The following is a 16,013-nucleotide window of genomic DNA, read 5'->3' on the forward strand; positions in this document are numbered from 1 at the left end:
CGTAGACACAAGATCTGGAATTATATAGGAGAGACCTACAAAGACAGGCTAGAAAGGAACAAGGGATGAAAAATGAGGGCTGAAGGCTCAATCTTAAGGAAGCCCATCATTTGAAAAGCATAAGAAATAACTGGACTCACAAAAGTATAGCCAACTAATCTTTGACAAAGCAGGAAAGAATATCCAATGGAAAAAAGACAGTCTCTTTGACAAATGGTGCTGGGAGAACTGGACAGCAACATGCAGAAGGATGAAACTAGACCACTTTCTTACACCATTCACAAAAATAAACTCAAAATGGATAAAGGACCTGAATGTGAGACAGGAAACCATCAAAACCCTAGAGGAGAAAGCAGGAAAAAAACCTCTGTGACCTCAGATGCAGCAATTTCTTTTTTTTTTTTTTTTTTTTTTAATTTTTTTTTTCAACGTTTTTAATTTATTTTTGGGACAGAGAGAGACAGACAGAGCATGAACGGGGGAGGGGCAGAGAGAGGGAGACACAGAATCGGAAACAGGCTCCAGACTCCGAGCCATCAGCCCAGAGCCCGACGCGGGGCTCGAACTCACGGACCGCGAGATTGTGACCTGGCTGAAGTCGGACGCTTAACCGACTGCGCCACCCAGGCGCCCCAGCAATTTCTTACTTGACACATCTCCAACAGCAAGGGAATTAAAAGCAAAAGTGAACTACTAGGACCTCATGAAGATAAAAAGCTTCTGCACTGCAAAGGAAACAATCAACAAAACTAAAAGGCAACCAACGGAATGGGAAAAAACATTTGCAAATGACATATCGGACAAAGGGCTAGAATCCAAAATCTATAAAGAGCTCACCAAACTCCACACCCAAAAAACAAATAATCCAGTGAAGAAATGGGCAGAAAACATAAATAGACACTTCTCTAAAGAAGACATCTGGGGGCGCCTGGGTGGCTCAGTCGGTTGGGCAGCCGACTTCAGCTCAGGTCATGATCTTGCGGTCCGTGAGTTCTAGCCCCGCGTCGGGCTCTGTGCTGACAGCTCAGAGCCTGGAGCCTGCTTCATATTCTGTGTCTCCCTCTCTCTGACCGTCCCCTGTTCATGCTCTATCTCTCCCTGTCTCAAAAATAACTAAACGTTAAAAAAAAATTAAAAAAAATAATAATAAAAATTAAAAAATTAAAAAAAAAAAGAAGACATCTGGATGGCCAACAGGCACATGAAAAGATGCTCAACATCACTCCTCATCAGGGAAATACAAATCAAAACCACACTCAGATATCACCTCACTCCAGTCAGAGTGGCCAAAATGAACAAATCAGGAGACTATAGATGCTGGAGAGGATGCAGAGAAACGGGAACCCTCTTGCACTGTTGGTGGGAATGCAAATTGGTGCAGCCACTCTGGAAAACAGTGTGGAGCCTCCTCAAAAAATTAAAAATAGATCTACCCTATGACCCAGCAATAGCACTGCTAGGAATTTACCCAAGGGATACAGGAGTGCTGATGCATAGGGGCACTTGTACCCCAATGTTTATAGCAGCACTCTCAACAATAGCCAAATTATGGAAAGAGCCTAAATGTCCATCAACTGATGAATAAAGAAATTGTGGTTTATGTACACAATGGAATACTACGTGGCAATGAGAAAGAATGAAATATGGCCTTTTGTAGCAACGTGGATGGAACTAGAGAGTGTTATGCTAAGTGAAATAAGTCATACAGAGAAAGACAGATACCATGTTTTCACTCTTATGTGGATCCTGAGAAACTTAACAGAAGACCATGGGGGAGGGGAAGGAAAAATGAATTGTTCAGGCTTTGATTTATCATTTACTTTAGTCTCTAGACAGAAATACTGAAGTCTACCTACTAATTCTCCAATAAATTTAAAATTAAAAGATGAAAGTGAGCCACTACTGAGTGCATATCAATCAAGAGTTGAAATAAAGGTTTGAGGTAAAGTCATTCAAGTTAGTAAAGACAGTACATTAAATCCAAGCACTTACTTTTGCTTCCTCCTAAATAAAACCCTACTACAATGAGTGTAAAGAGATTTTTATGAAGAAACATAAACCTGGAAGGGCAAATAGGAGAGGAAACAATATAACAGCAACCAAAATTTCAGAAGCTGGATAGCAAATGAATAAGCAGTACTGAATATAACTGACCCAGGAAAGCTGACACACAAGCATACAATGAAAAAAAAATCTGAGAGCAACCAGATTTATGCCACAGATGCCCTTCCTATTGACCCCACCCAAATTTAATCAAAAAAGCTCAAAACTTAGGACAGCACAAATCACTTCTAAAAAAAAAAGAAAAAGAAAAAGAAAAATCAGGGTTAGAAACAGAAAAATGGAAGATTAGAAGAGAAGTCTATTAGGAAGTAGTTAGATCATAAAGATCCCCTTCCCAATTTCACAGAGTCAGATGACTTTTCCTGTACCCTGTACCCTACATCTGAAGATATATTCTCTAAGCAACACAAAATATTTCTGAATTGAGGGAATACAAAGGACAGTTAAAGACAAGGGAATCATACTGCATAGAGAAACCCATTCTGCTGTTCCCCACTGTTCCTAGGGTTTACAGTCAGGATATACCTACCCACATGTGAAGCCAAAAAATCCTTCTCCTGGAAAGGTACCAGGCTAAGAGTGACAAAGGCGCACTCAAGGAAAAGGCCCATGCAGAACTCACTACACAGAAGACCACAAGCTCACAAGCTCCAAGAGTTCACAGTACCTAATCAATTTTTAGTAGTAACACTTTCAAATATGAGAAAACACCCAAAGATCACTAGATATCTAAGGACATCTTCTAACAAGCACTATAAAGAACAAAATACATAGAAAAAAAAAAAAAAAGCAACCTAGAAGAACCAGAGATAATGTAAGAAGAAACAAATATAAGAGTGATGCCCTGCAAGATGATTTGGGTAATTTAAGAAATGCAAACAGTTGGGATCTAGAGCAAAATTGCAGCAAGTTTTTGCCTCCCCTCTGCAATAAAGCCAAGGACTATTTTTTTAAACAGAAGTAAACAATCTGCTCAAGATGAGCTTCCAATGAAGTACTAGGATCAAGAAGAGATGCTGAGCAGAGACTGAGATAACCTCAGAGCCCACCATGACCATGCAGAGGTAGCAAGGAAGGGAGCATGCTGTTAGTATGGAACAGTACACAAAACTTGCTACTTCTCTCTTATAATTGCCTTCCTTTTCTATACATTTCTGCCCTATCTGTATTAAATATTTGTTTCCTAAAGCTTAATATTTTCTAATAACAATACTCAGCTTATTAGTTTTCAACCTTTATTTCCTATATAAGAATTTCAGGTTGTAAATTTCCTTGTAAGCACGGCTTTAGCTATATACCACACATTTTGACATAGTTGCATTGTCCAATTCTAAACAGCTTTTCATCTGCATACTATAATTCCACTAATGAATTATTTAGAATTTTCTAATTTCCAAAGTATAAAATTGTTTAATTTATTGATTTTAACTTAAATGAATTTTGGCCAGAGAATAAGGTCTGTATTAAATGAAATTTTTTTAATTGTAAATTCATAAATGTTCTATGTGTGTCTCAATAGATATGTTTGTTGTTGGTTTCAGTGTTCCAAATATATATCCATTATGTCAAGTCTGTTGATTGTGTTATTCAAATCTTCTCTATCCTCAACCATTGACAGAGATGCATTAAAACTCTCACACTAAAACAGATATTCTGTTCATTTCTCCTTGTAGTTACAGAAAGTTTTGCTTTATACATTTCAAAGCTACCCTATCAATTGCATCAGGTTTAAAACAGTTATGCCTTCCTAATAAATTGAATGCTTTTATCAGTATGTAGTACTCATCTTTATCTGCAGGCAAGTTTTTTGTCTTAAAATTACTTGGTCTAATGTTAACATGGCTATCATCTAATCCCTACCAACTCTTTTTCTTGCATTCTTTCAGACTGATTGATTTTTGTTTTGTTCTTTTCATATTTCATTTTGCCTTCTACTAGTTCTGAAGTTATACAGTCTTTTTCTATTATTTTAGTAGTTATACTAGAAATGTTAATGTATGTATTTACATTAATGGAGCACAATTAATCAAAGTAAAGTCAATCATGAGGCTGCCAGGAAATAAATATAGGTAAGTCAGTGAGATAGATATCCCACATTATTCTTCTGTAGAAAGGGTTTTTAACATCCAGGAGAAACATTTGTTTGTTTTCTCTATTTGGTTTGTATTATTAGTTCTCTCTATATTTCATTTGTACCTTCTTTTCTCTTTTACCAAAACCACCAATATGTGGTCCTATCTCTTGACTGGTGCTTGGTCTAACTTTATAATCTTAAAACTCTTTTCAAAGAATGAATTTTTTGTTCTTTCATTCCACTGAATCTAACTTTATATTTTTAATTTTCCTCCCCTTTGGATTTACTCTGTTGTTCTTATCCAACTAGTTGAGCTGAATGCAGTTCTTTTTACCCTTCTTATTTCTTAATAAACGTGTTACGATTACATCTTAGAGAAAACTTAAAACGCAGAATTTTTACTAACATTCTGTTTGTTTTTTTTATTTTATTTATGTTTATTTATTTTTGAGGGAGAGAGAGAGAGTGTGAGCGGGGGGGGGGGGGGGGGGGGGGGCGCAGAGAGAGAGGGAAACACAGAATCTGAAGCAGGCTCCAGTCTCTGAACTGTCAGCACAGAGCCCAATGCAGGGCTTGAACTCATGAACCATGATATCTATGACCTGTGCCAAAGTCAGACACTTAACCAACTGAGCGACCCAGGCGTCCCTATTCTTCTTCTTTTTTTTAAGTGTACTTATTTATTTTGAGAAAGAGCACACGAGCAGTGGAGGGGCAGAAAGAGTGGGGGAGAGAGCGAATCCCATGCAGACTCTGCATTGTCAGTGCAGAGCCCAATGCAGGCCTTGATCCTATGAACCGGAAGATCATGACCTGAGCTGATTTCAAGAGTTGGGACAGTCAACTGACTGAGCCACCCAGGAGCCCCACTAACATTCTATTCTTAATATTTAATTTGCTATATGACTTCTTTTGAAGCTCACAGAGAGATTATTTGAGTGTTGTCTAATTTAGCTTTCAGGTGTACCACTTACTAAATTATTGACTCTCAGCTTGAAAACATGCTACTATACCCAGCTTTGGAACACTACAAGGAGTTGAGACTGCAAATTACATTTCAGCTCCATTGTAGGCTTTGCCAATGTTAGAGCAAAGCTCTAGAGAGAGACAGCAAAGCTGAAGGGGGAAGAAAGGACTCACTCCCTCCTATTTACATCCCATACATTTCCTATATGTTTACTATTCCTGTGACTGTCATTCTACCAACTCTTAAGGGACAACAGCACCAACCTAGCAGTGCCACCTTCTAAGAGGTCTGAGTCAGCCTTCAAAGTATCAGGCTACTCTTCAGGGGTCTGAGTAACAGCTCAGGCTCTAGGTTTTAATAATCTCAACCTATGCCCTTTCCCCCCCACCAGACTTAGGAGTGAGAACTGCTTCCTATAGTTGCTACCCTCCTTTCAATTACCTAGTTAAAATTTTATAATTTGTTATTCTTTCTATTAAATTTTCTCTGTAAAAAAAAAAACTGGTATAGGGGTACCTGGGTGGTTCAGTCGATTAAGCATCCGACTTCGACTCAGGTCATGATCTCAACAGCTTGTGAGTTCGAGCCCCTAGTCGGTCTCTGTGCTGACAGCTCAGAGCCTGGAGCTTACATTGAATTCTGTGTCTCCCTCTCTCTCCCCTTCCCTGCTGATGCCCGGCTGATTCTCTCTCTCAAAAATAAATAAACATTAAAAAAAAATTTTAAAAAACTGGTATAGGTTCTATCTCCTAACTGGATCATGACAGAAATAACAATCCCATGACATGTTTTTAGAATTTCCCTTTTTCTCTGTCCTCATTATATAGACTGAGGCTTTTATAAGTAAGAGAAAAACCAAATGTTTGGGAGGCTAATATAATCTTGACTTCAAATTAAATATGAATAAGAAAAAAACATTTTTCAGCTAATGGACATGGGGCAAAAGTTCTAAATAAGATATTAGCTATCTAAATCTAACAATATATTTAAAAATCTATATATTCACAAAGAGTTTTTCTCAGAAATAAAAGGCCAGTTGATCAGAAAATCTATTAACTCCCTACACTGTCTAATTTGAGAATAATTATAATTATTTTTACTGATACAGAAAACCATATTTGATAAGATTCAACATCTATTTATGATAAAAATAATTTAAAACACTCTTAGGAAAGTATATTTGATTAAGATTATATTCCAGCAATCTTTAGCACCAAACATTACACTTAATGAAAAGACTTTATATGAATTCTCTAAAACTGGTAACAAGACAAGGATGCCAGTATCACTATCACTAGATAATTCAATCGTGGAGGCCGTGGCTATTAAGAATAGAAAAAATAAGGCCACAGCAACTTCTTACTCAACATGTCTCTGGAGGCAAGGAAAACAAAAGCAAAAATGAACTATTGGGACCTCATCAAAATAAAAACCTTCTGCACAGCAAAGCAAACAATCAGAAAAACTAAAAGGCAACCGACAAAATGGGAGAAGATATTTGCCCACGACACATCAGATAAAGGGTTAGTATCCAAAATCTATAAAGAACTTATCAAACTCAACATCTCCCCCCAAAAAAATAACCCAGTGAAGAAATGGGCAAAAGACATGAATAGACACTTCTCCAAAGAAGATATCCAGATGGCCAACCGACACATGAAAAGATACTCAACATCACTCATCATCAGGGAAATACAGATCAAAACCACAATGATATATCACCTTACACCTGTCAGAATGGCTAACATTAACAACTCAGGGAACAACAGATGTTGGCAAGGATGTGGACAAAGAGGATCTCTTTTGCATTGTTGGTGGGAATGCAAGCTGGTGCAGCCACTCTAAAGAACAGTATAGAGGTTCCTCAAAAAATTAAAAATAGAACTACCCTATGACCCAGCAATTGCACTACTAGGTATTTATCCAAGGGACACAGGTGTGCTATTTTGAAGGGACACATGCACCTCAATGTTTATAGCAGCACTATCAACAATAGCCAAAGTATGGAAAGAGCCCCAGTGTCCATCGATGGATGATTGGATAAAGAAGTTGTGGTGTATATGTGTGTGTGTATGTGTATACACATACATATAATGGAGTATTAGTCAGCAATCAAAAAGAATGAAATCTTGTCATTTGCAACTATGTGGATGGAACTACAGGCTATTAAGCTAAGCAAAATTCGTCAAAGAAAGACAAATATCATATGACTTTACTCATATGAGGACTTTAAGACACAGAACAGATGAACCCAAGGGAAGGGAAGCAAAAATAATATAAAAACACGGAGGGAGACAAAACATAAGAGATTCTTAAATATGAAGAACAAACAGAGGGTTACTAGAGAGGTTGTGGGAGGGTGGATGGGCTAAATGGGTAAGGGGCATTAAAGAATCTACTCCTGAAATCACTGTTGCACTATATGCTAACTTATTTGGATGTAAATTTAAAAATGAAAAAAAATATAAATAAATAAATAAATAAAAGAATAGAAAAAAGAAAAGTGAAAGAATGGTAAAAGGATGGAAAGAGATAAAATTTCCGTTACTCACACATGACAATCATCTACCCAGAAAAGCCAAAACAATTAAAAGAAAACTATTAGAATTAGTAAGAGTTAAACAAGGCTGAAGACCAAAAAAAAAAAAAAAAAAAAAAAATTATCAATATAAAATTTCTCTACACCAAGAAGAACAAATTTAAAATACCATTAAAAAAAAACCAGCATTCGCAATAATCACAAAACTGATAAATTAACTGGGTATCAACCTACAAGACATACAAGACTTCTATGGATAAATTTTAACAAAGAGAAAAATATGAATAAAAGACATTCTAGGTCCTTGAATGGGATGACAATACCATAAAAATGTCCGTTATATTCAAAACAATCTACTTATTTTAAATGCAATCAAAATGTTGATTGCATATCAGCAGGTAAATTAGAATAAATCTTCCCTGAAAACAGTATTAAGGAATTAAGGTCTATATATAACTAAATCAACAATAATGCAAATAAATAAGCAGAATTTATCTTACCAGACATTAAGATATACTACAATTAACAGTATTAAAAATAGCATGTGGGCATCTGGGTAGCTCAGTCAGTTAAGCGTCTGACTTTGGCTCTGGTCATAATCTCACACATCGTGAATTTGAGCCCCACATAGGACTCTCTGCTGTCAGCACAGAACCCACTTCATCCTGTGTCCCCAGCTCTCTCTGCCCCTCCCCCATTCACATGCACACTCTCTCTCTCAAAAGTAAATAAAAATTTTAAAAATAAATTAAAAAAAATAAAAATAGTGTGTAAAAGTTATAAAACTGGGGCACCTGGGTGGCTTAGTCGGTTAAGCATCCAACTCTTGATTTTGGCTCAGATCATGATCTCATGGTGGTGAGATGGAGCCCTACATTGGGCTTGTGCTTAAGATTCTCTCTCTCTCTCTCTCTCTCTCTCTCTCTCTCTCTCTCTCTCTCCCCACCCCCCCACGCCTCCCCTGCTCATGTACACACTCTCTCTCAAAAAAAAAAAAAAAAAAAGTTATAAAACTAAAAAGACCACAACAGGGCATAGTTCAGAGACAGATTCATATACATATAATTTAATATATGATAAACTTGTGATAATATATCACAAATCAATGAGGGAAGAAAGCACAGGCTATTTAGTAGCTGACAAATGAATAATGGGAAAATTGGCTCATTGTGTGGATCCATAGGCATTGGGACTCTAATGAGTTTTCATGGTAGACAACATTTCATACATGCTGTCTCAACTCATTGCTAGAGGAATTACACATGTCTTGTGCTACTTCACTGGGAGAGGACTCTTGGAAGTTTGCACCAGGCTTCCTCCACAACTTGCCCCATGAACCTTTTCCCTTTGCTAAAATCTACCTTGTATCCTTTGCATTGTAGTAAATCAGAGCTGTCAGTATAACTATATGCTAAGTCCTGTGACTCCTGCTGGTGAAGCATCAAACTTGGGCATGGGCATAGGGATCCTGAATATGTAGATAAATATAAATGAATAATTGTATAAAACAATGTTTTGAGGGGTGCCTGGGTGGCTTGGTCGGTTAAGCATCCGACTTCGGCTCAGGTCATGATCTCACAGTCCGTGAGTTCAAGCCCCACTTCGGGCTCTGTGCTGACAGCTTAGAGCCTGGAGCCTGTTTCAGATTCTGTGTCTCCCTCTCTCTCTGACCCTCCCCCGTTCATGCTCTGTCTCCCTCTGTCTCAAAATTAAGTAAACATTAAAAAAAATTTTTTTTAAACAATGTTTTGAGGGTAAAGAGAATCAAAGTGTTCCCAAAGTGTTTGAACAATTCTATATTAATCTTTGATGAGCCAAGGAAATATAATATGTAAGATAAACACTAAAAAACAAGTTAAAATGTATAGCTAAAAAGATAACAGGAGGAAAATAAAATAATAAAAATACTTGTCCATTTCAAGAGAAAGCAAGACAAGGGTGGGGGACATAAAACAGATGGGACAAATAGAAGACAGGTTAAATCTAACTATTTAAGATAGTACCCAAATTTAAACATAATATGTACTTGAATTGAGACAGCATTAGATGGATTAAAAAAATAAAACCCAAATTTGTGCTATTTACAAAAGATATGTTCTGAAAATATAAAGACAGAAAAGATTGAAAGTAAAAGAATAAAGAAATACCATGCAAACATAAAAATAAAATAATGCTGCTTTATCTACTATCAGACTTTAAGCAAGAGGTATTGCTAGATATTTCAGAATAACAAAAAGGTCAGTCCACCAAGAATGTATAAAATTCTAAATTAATACCTACTTAGTAACAAAAGTCTCAATATAAAAAACAAAATTAAGCACAGTGAAAGGAGAAATGGACAAATGTGCAACCAAGTTACTTACAGACTTTAACACATTTCCCTCAGCAGCCCAAATTACATATTTATAGATAGACATAGTTACAAGATATAAAAACAAAATTAACCCACTTATCCTAATTGGCATATATAGAAAAAAAATTTCCAAAATAATAAAACAGATTTCAAGTATAACTGGAAGATGTACCAAAACTGACACAGGCTGAGACACAAAGCAACTCTGTGTATTTCAAGTAATAAAATCAGAAAGCATATGTTCTCTGACCACAGAATTAATAGCAAAATCAGTAACAAAAAGACACCAAAAAATACATAAATATTTAGAAATTAATCAATATATTTCCAAATAACTTATGGATCAAAAGAAAAAATCCAATAAAAATTGTAATTTTTAAAAACTAAATAATAATGAAAATATAACATGAAAATTTGTGGAATGCTGCTAAAGCTGTACTTAAAAAAATAGTAACAGGCATAATGCACATATTAGAAAAGGAAAAAAGACTGAAGTCAATAAGGTCCTCATCTTCTAAAATGAACAATAAAATAAACCAAAAAAGAAAAACAGTAGGAGGGAAATAATAAAGAAGTTAATACAATAGAAAACAAACATACAAATAAAAAATATTAAAGCCAAGGGGCACCCTGGTGGCTCAGTTGGTTGGGCATCCAACTTCGGCTCAGGTCATGATCTCACAGCTTGAAAGTTCAAGCCCCGCGTTGGGTTCTGTGCTGACAGAACCTGGAGCCTGCTTAGGATTCTGTGTTTCCCTCTCTCTCTGCTCCTCCCCTGTTTGTGCCTGTGCACGCTGTCTTTCTCTCTCTCAAAAATAAATAAACATTAAAAGCCAAAGTTTATTCTCTGAAAAGGCTAATAAAACTGAGAAAACTCTGGCATATGAATCAAGGCAATGTGAGAGAAGGCACACATTACCAATATCAATATTGAAATAGGAGACATCACTACAGAACCTACAGATATTGAAAAGTTAACAAGATACCAGGAATAATCTTATAGTAAATAATAAGAAATTTCATATGAACAAATTTCTAGGAGAAATCTTACCAAAACTAACATGCAAACAAAAAAAGTACATAACTGAATATTCCAATAGTTATTAAATAAATTAATTCTGTAATTAAAACTTTAACCACAGACAAAATTCCAAACACAAATGGCTCCACTGGAAAACACTACTATTTAAGGATGAATATAATACTAAGCTTACAAAAACTCTTCCAGAGAAAAAATAAACAATTCCTAAATTGACTCATAAGGCCAGCAAAACCTTGTTCCTCAAATCTGATGAGTGTATTATATGAAAAAAAAATTATAAACGAATCTCTCTCATGGACATAGGTACAAATATCCTGAACAAAACATTAGCAAAAATGTAAATATATAAATAAAGGATTATACATCATGACAAGATGGTTATGTTCCAAGAATATGAGGTTGGTTTCATATTTGAAAATCAATCAACACCTTCTCCACATTAATAGAAGAGAAACAATAGGATTATCTCAATAGGCACAGATAATATGATAAAAAAAATCAATATTAATTATAAAACAAACTAGGAATAGACAGAAATCCTTTACCAGATTAGCTGCAAAAAACATAGAGTGAATATAATTCCTAACTGGAAAATATTAGAAACTTTCTCCCTAGGATAAAGAATGAGATAAGAATAACTGTTGTTACTGCTTATGTTAAATACTATGTTAGAAACCATAACCAGTGCAATAAAGCAAGAACAAGAAATAATAAGTGTAGAGATTAAAAAGAATGAAATAAAACTGTCATTATCAGCAGACTGTATACATGTAAAGTTATGTAACATCATATACATAGAAAACTCAAAGAATCTACATACACACTATTAAAATAAGTGAATTTAGCAAGGCAGGTAGGCACAAAGTCAATACACAAAAATTTACTTTTCCTAGGTAACAGCGAATAAAACAATTATAAAGTGAAATTTTGATGCCATTTTTAACTGCATTTAAAAAAACCTAAATACCTAAGAATAAATATAATGTATATTTATGCAAGACTTCACAAAAAACTATGAGAGAAATTAAAGACTTAAAATAAGTGAAGAGATCTACCATGTTCATGGATTGTGAAGTTAACCTTTGAACTCTCCTCAGATTGATCTAGAGATTTAAAATTTTCAGTCAAAGTTCAGTTTAGGATGAAGGGAGCCTACCAAACTCATTTTTCAAGTTATAAGCAAATGTAAAGGGTCGAGAATAGTCAAGACAAACTTGATGAAAAAAAAAGGAGCACTCACCCTCCAGAAATTAAGGCTTTTAATAAAGCTGATGTGATTAAAATCATTTCAGTATTTTACACAAGGATAAAGAGAGATCAAGGAAACAGAACAGAGAATTCAAAACAAACTCAAACTCTTGATTTATGACAAAGGTACCACTGCAGAGTAGGAAGGACAGATTGTCATTTCATTAACTGGTCTGGTACAACTTATTATCTACATAGAAAAAGTGAGTCAATTATAGATGGTAATGTGAAAGGTAAGACAATAAAACATCTTTACAATGAAAGAAGATAATATAAAATATTCATGACAGTGGAACTGACATAGATTTCTTAAAGAGGATTCAAAAATCACTAGCCACAGGGGCGCCTGGGTGGCTCAGTCGGTTAAGCGTCCGACTTCGGCTCAGGTCACGATCTCACAGTCTGTGAGTTCGAGCCCCGCGTCGGACTCTGGGCTGATGGCTCAGAGCCTGGAGCCTGCTTCTGATTCTGTGTCTCCCTCTCTCTCTGACCCTCCCCCATTCATGCTCTGTCTCTCTCTGTCTCAAAAATAAATAAAAAAACGTTAAAAAAAAAAAAATTCAAAAATCACTAGCCACAAAGTACTGATAAACAGGATTGGTTATATTTATATATATATAAATGATATATATATATCATATATATATAAATGATATATATATATCATATATATATAAATGATATATATATATCATATATATATAAATGATATATATATATCATATATATATAAATGATATATATATATATATATATCATAACAAATATGTAATAGTTACAAACTTCTGTTCCGCCAAAAACTATATGAAGAAAATAAAAATTAGGGTGGAAGGTAGGAAGGCATTTTAAATATATATATATACACACACATACACATACACACACACACACATATATATCTATGAAGGTCTCATAACCAAATTATCCTAAGAATTCCTACAAATCAATCAATTAATTATTTTTTTTTAAAGAGCAACACGAGAGAAAAATTGAATAGATATTTGAATAGGCATGTCACAGAGGATATCTAAATAGACAACACATACATAAAAAAGTAATCAACATAAGTCATCAGAAAAATAAAACGAAAATGCAGCAACCAAAAACACACCAAATGTCAGAAAGGATGAGATGATACTTGAATTTTCACACACTAGTGTGAAAGAGTAATTTGATATAATCACCACAGAAAACTTTTCACAATACTTATTAATGAGAACAAATACATATCCTGTAACTCAACAATTCCACTACTAGGTATATTGCAAGGACAAATATGTACCTTTGTAAATCTAAAGATACATGCAAGAATATTCACAGCATTATCACTCGTAACATTTACATAGTAGAATACAGCAATAAAAATGAGCTATTGCTAGCAGAATAAAATGACAAAACTCTTATACCATATTATGAGTGAAAGAAGACAACACAAAAAGGCGAAACTAATCTATCGTATTAGAAGCCAGAAGAGTCGTTGCTTTTTGGGTTGAGGTGAGGAGTAGTGTATGGGAGAAGATCTGATGGTGGTTCCAGGGCACCAGTAAGGCTTTCTATCCTGGCTTGAGTAGTGGTTACATGAGTGTATTCACTTTGGAAAATTCATGGATCTTATAATTTATACATTTTTCTGTACATATGTCATATTTGAGAAAGGAGTTTTCTTTTTTAAATTAGATTATGTAGGGGCGCCTGGGTGGCGCAGTCGGTTAAGCGTCCGACTTCAGCCAGGTCACGATCTCACGGTCCGTGAGTTCGAGCCCCGCGTCAGGCTCTGGGCCGATGGCTCGGAGCCTGGAGCCTGTTTCCAATTCTGTGTCTCCCTCTCTCTCTGCCCCTCCCCCGTTCATGCTCTGTCTCTCTCTGTCCCAAAAATAAATAAAAAACGTTGAAAAAAAAAAAATAAAATAAATAAATAAATAAATTAGATTATGTAAAAAGTGAAGCAAAAGGAAAATAAAACTACAAATAAAGCTACAACATAGAAGCTGGTTGAAATAACACTGAAAGCTGGTAGTTTCAGAAATTACAAACTTAAGTCTAAAGTGACTGACTTTACGGGTGCCTGGGTGGTTCAGCTGGTTAATTGTCCAACTCTTGATTTCAGCTCAGATCATGATCTTCCTGTCATGAGATCAAGCCCCATGTGGGGCTCGGTGCTGGACATGCAGCCTGCTTAAGCTTCTCTCTCTCCCTCTCCCTCTGCTCTTCCCAACTTGTGCAGGCACTCTCTCAAAAAAATAAAGTGATTAACTTCAAATCTAAGCAACCATATATATCTATTCATACACAAAACACACACACACAAAATGAACTTTACCCCTTAGTATTTCACTGCTAAAATATGAATGTAATAATTTTTATTTAGAGCACTTTATCAGAATAATTAAAACCATGATGACAAAGTAAATCAGTAAAAAAGATTCTGTGAATTGTTTATACAGAAGACTTAATCAGTCTTAGTATCAGCGAGGACTTACTAAAAGTTGATTTGTATGCAAAATATACTACTTTGCAAAATATGGATTGTATATATGATTTACAGTCCTCACAATGAGTATTTATTTGTCAGAATATGTTTATACAAATGGGTTTGATATGGGAGCAGGGGTGAGAAAGAAGAAAAGAACAGGACTTGAGGAGAGATAAAAGCATTCCTTATGTTTAAACTGAAAGTATTTTTTTTATTTTTTTTTAATTTTTATTTATTTCTGAGTGATAGAGAGAGACACAGCATGATCAGGGGAGGGGCAGAGAGAGAGGGAGACACAGAATCTGAAGCAGGCTACAGGCTGTCAGGTGTCAGCACAGAGCCTGATGTGGGGCTCAAACTCACAAAGTGTGAAATCATGACCTCAGCTGTACGTTTAACCAACTGAGCCACCCAGGCACCCCCCCTTTTTTTTTTATAAATATTTAAATTTTGTTTAATGTTTATTTTTGAGAGAGACTGAGAGAGAGACAGAGTACAAGCAGGGTAGTAGTGGCAGAGAGACACAGAATCTGAAGCAGGCTCCAGGCTCTGAGCTGTCAGCCCAGAGCCCGAAGCAAGGCTCAAACCTACGAGCTATGAGACCATCACCTGAGCTGAAGTCAGTTAACCACTGAGTCACCCAAGCGCCTCCAAACTAAAAGTATTAAAAAAAAAACACAAACAATTCTCAATAAGACAAGCACTATGCTGTACCTGCATTACCTGTTTGCCAACTCAGTTACAGTTCATACTAAAGCAAAGCAACTATCAAAATATTCTATCATAAAGCCACTTAGAAAATATATATGCATTGACCACAAGTTACTCTTTCATAGGCACTCTTCTTCAAAATTAATTCATCTATTCACTCACTCAAAATATTCACTGAGTACCTCCTAAACATAAAGTATTCAACAAATATATTGAGCTCTTACATGTGAGAGTACACAAGAACAAGAAGCAGATAAGCCTCTCATAGTGCTAACATTCTAATAGAGAAGACACATAACAATTACTACAAACTGTGTCAAGTACTTAGACATGGAAAGAACAAAATGGTACAAAAATACATGTCTGAGACATCTAACCCAGTTTTGTGGGATTAGTAACAGTTAAGAGTTAGACAACCCTCACAGAAATCATTTAGCATATTCTTTACTTCACAAATGAAGACAGAGTAAAATGTGTGCCCAACTTCAAGTCATTAGACCTGAAAAATGACTTGATATTAAACTAGTAACATGAGAACTGGG

General features: G+C 35.5%; 1 protein-coding gene across 4 annotated transcripts in view; it reads right to left on the minus strand.

Annotated features, from left to right (window-relative positions):
* AFG2A (AFG2 AAA ATPase homolog A) overlaps positions 1-16,013 on the minus strand; it is a 364,625-nt gene that overhangs the window by 317,231 nt on the left and 31,381 nt on the right. The gene's annotated exons all lie outside the window — the stretch shown is intronic.

The sequence above is a fragment of the Neofelis nebulosa genome, chromosome 3 (genome assembly GCF_028018385.1).
Source record: "Neofelis nebulosa isolate mNeoNeb1 chromosome 3, mNeoNeb1.pri, whole genome shotgun sequence".
In the NCBI taxonomy this organism is placed as follows: domain Eukaryota; kingdom Metazoa; phylum Chordata; class Mammalia; order Carnivora; family Felidae; genus Neofelis; species Neofelis nebulosa.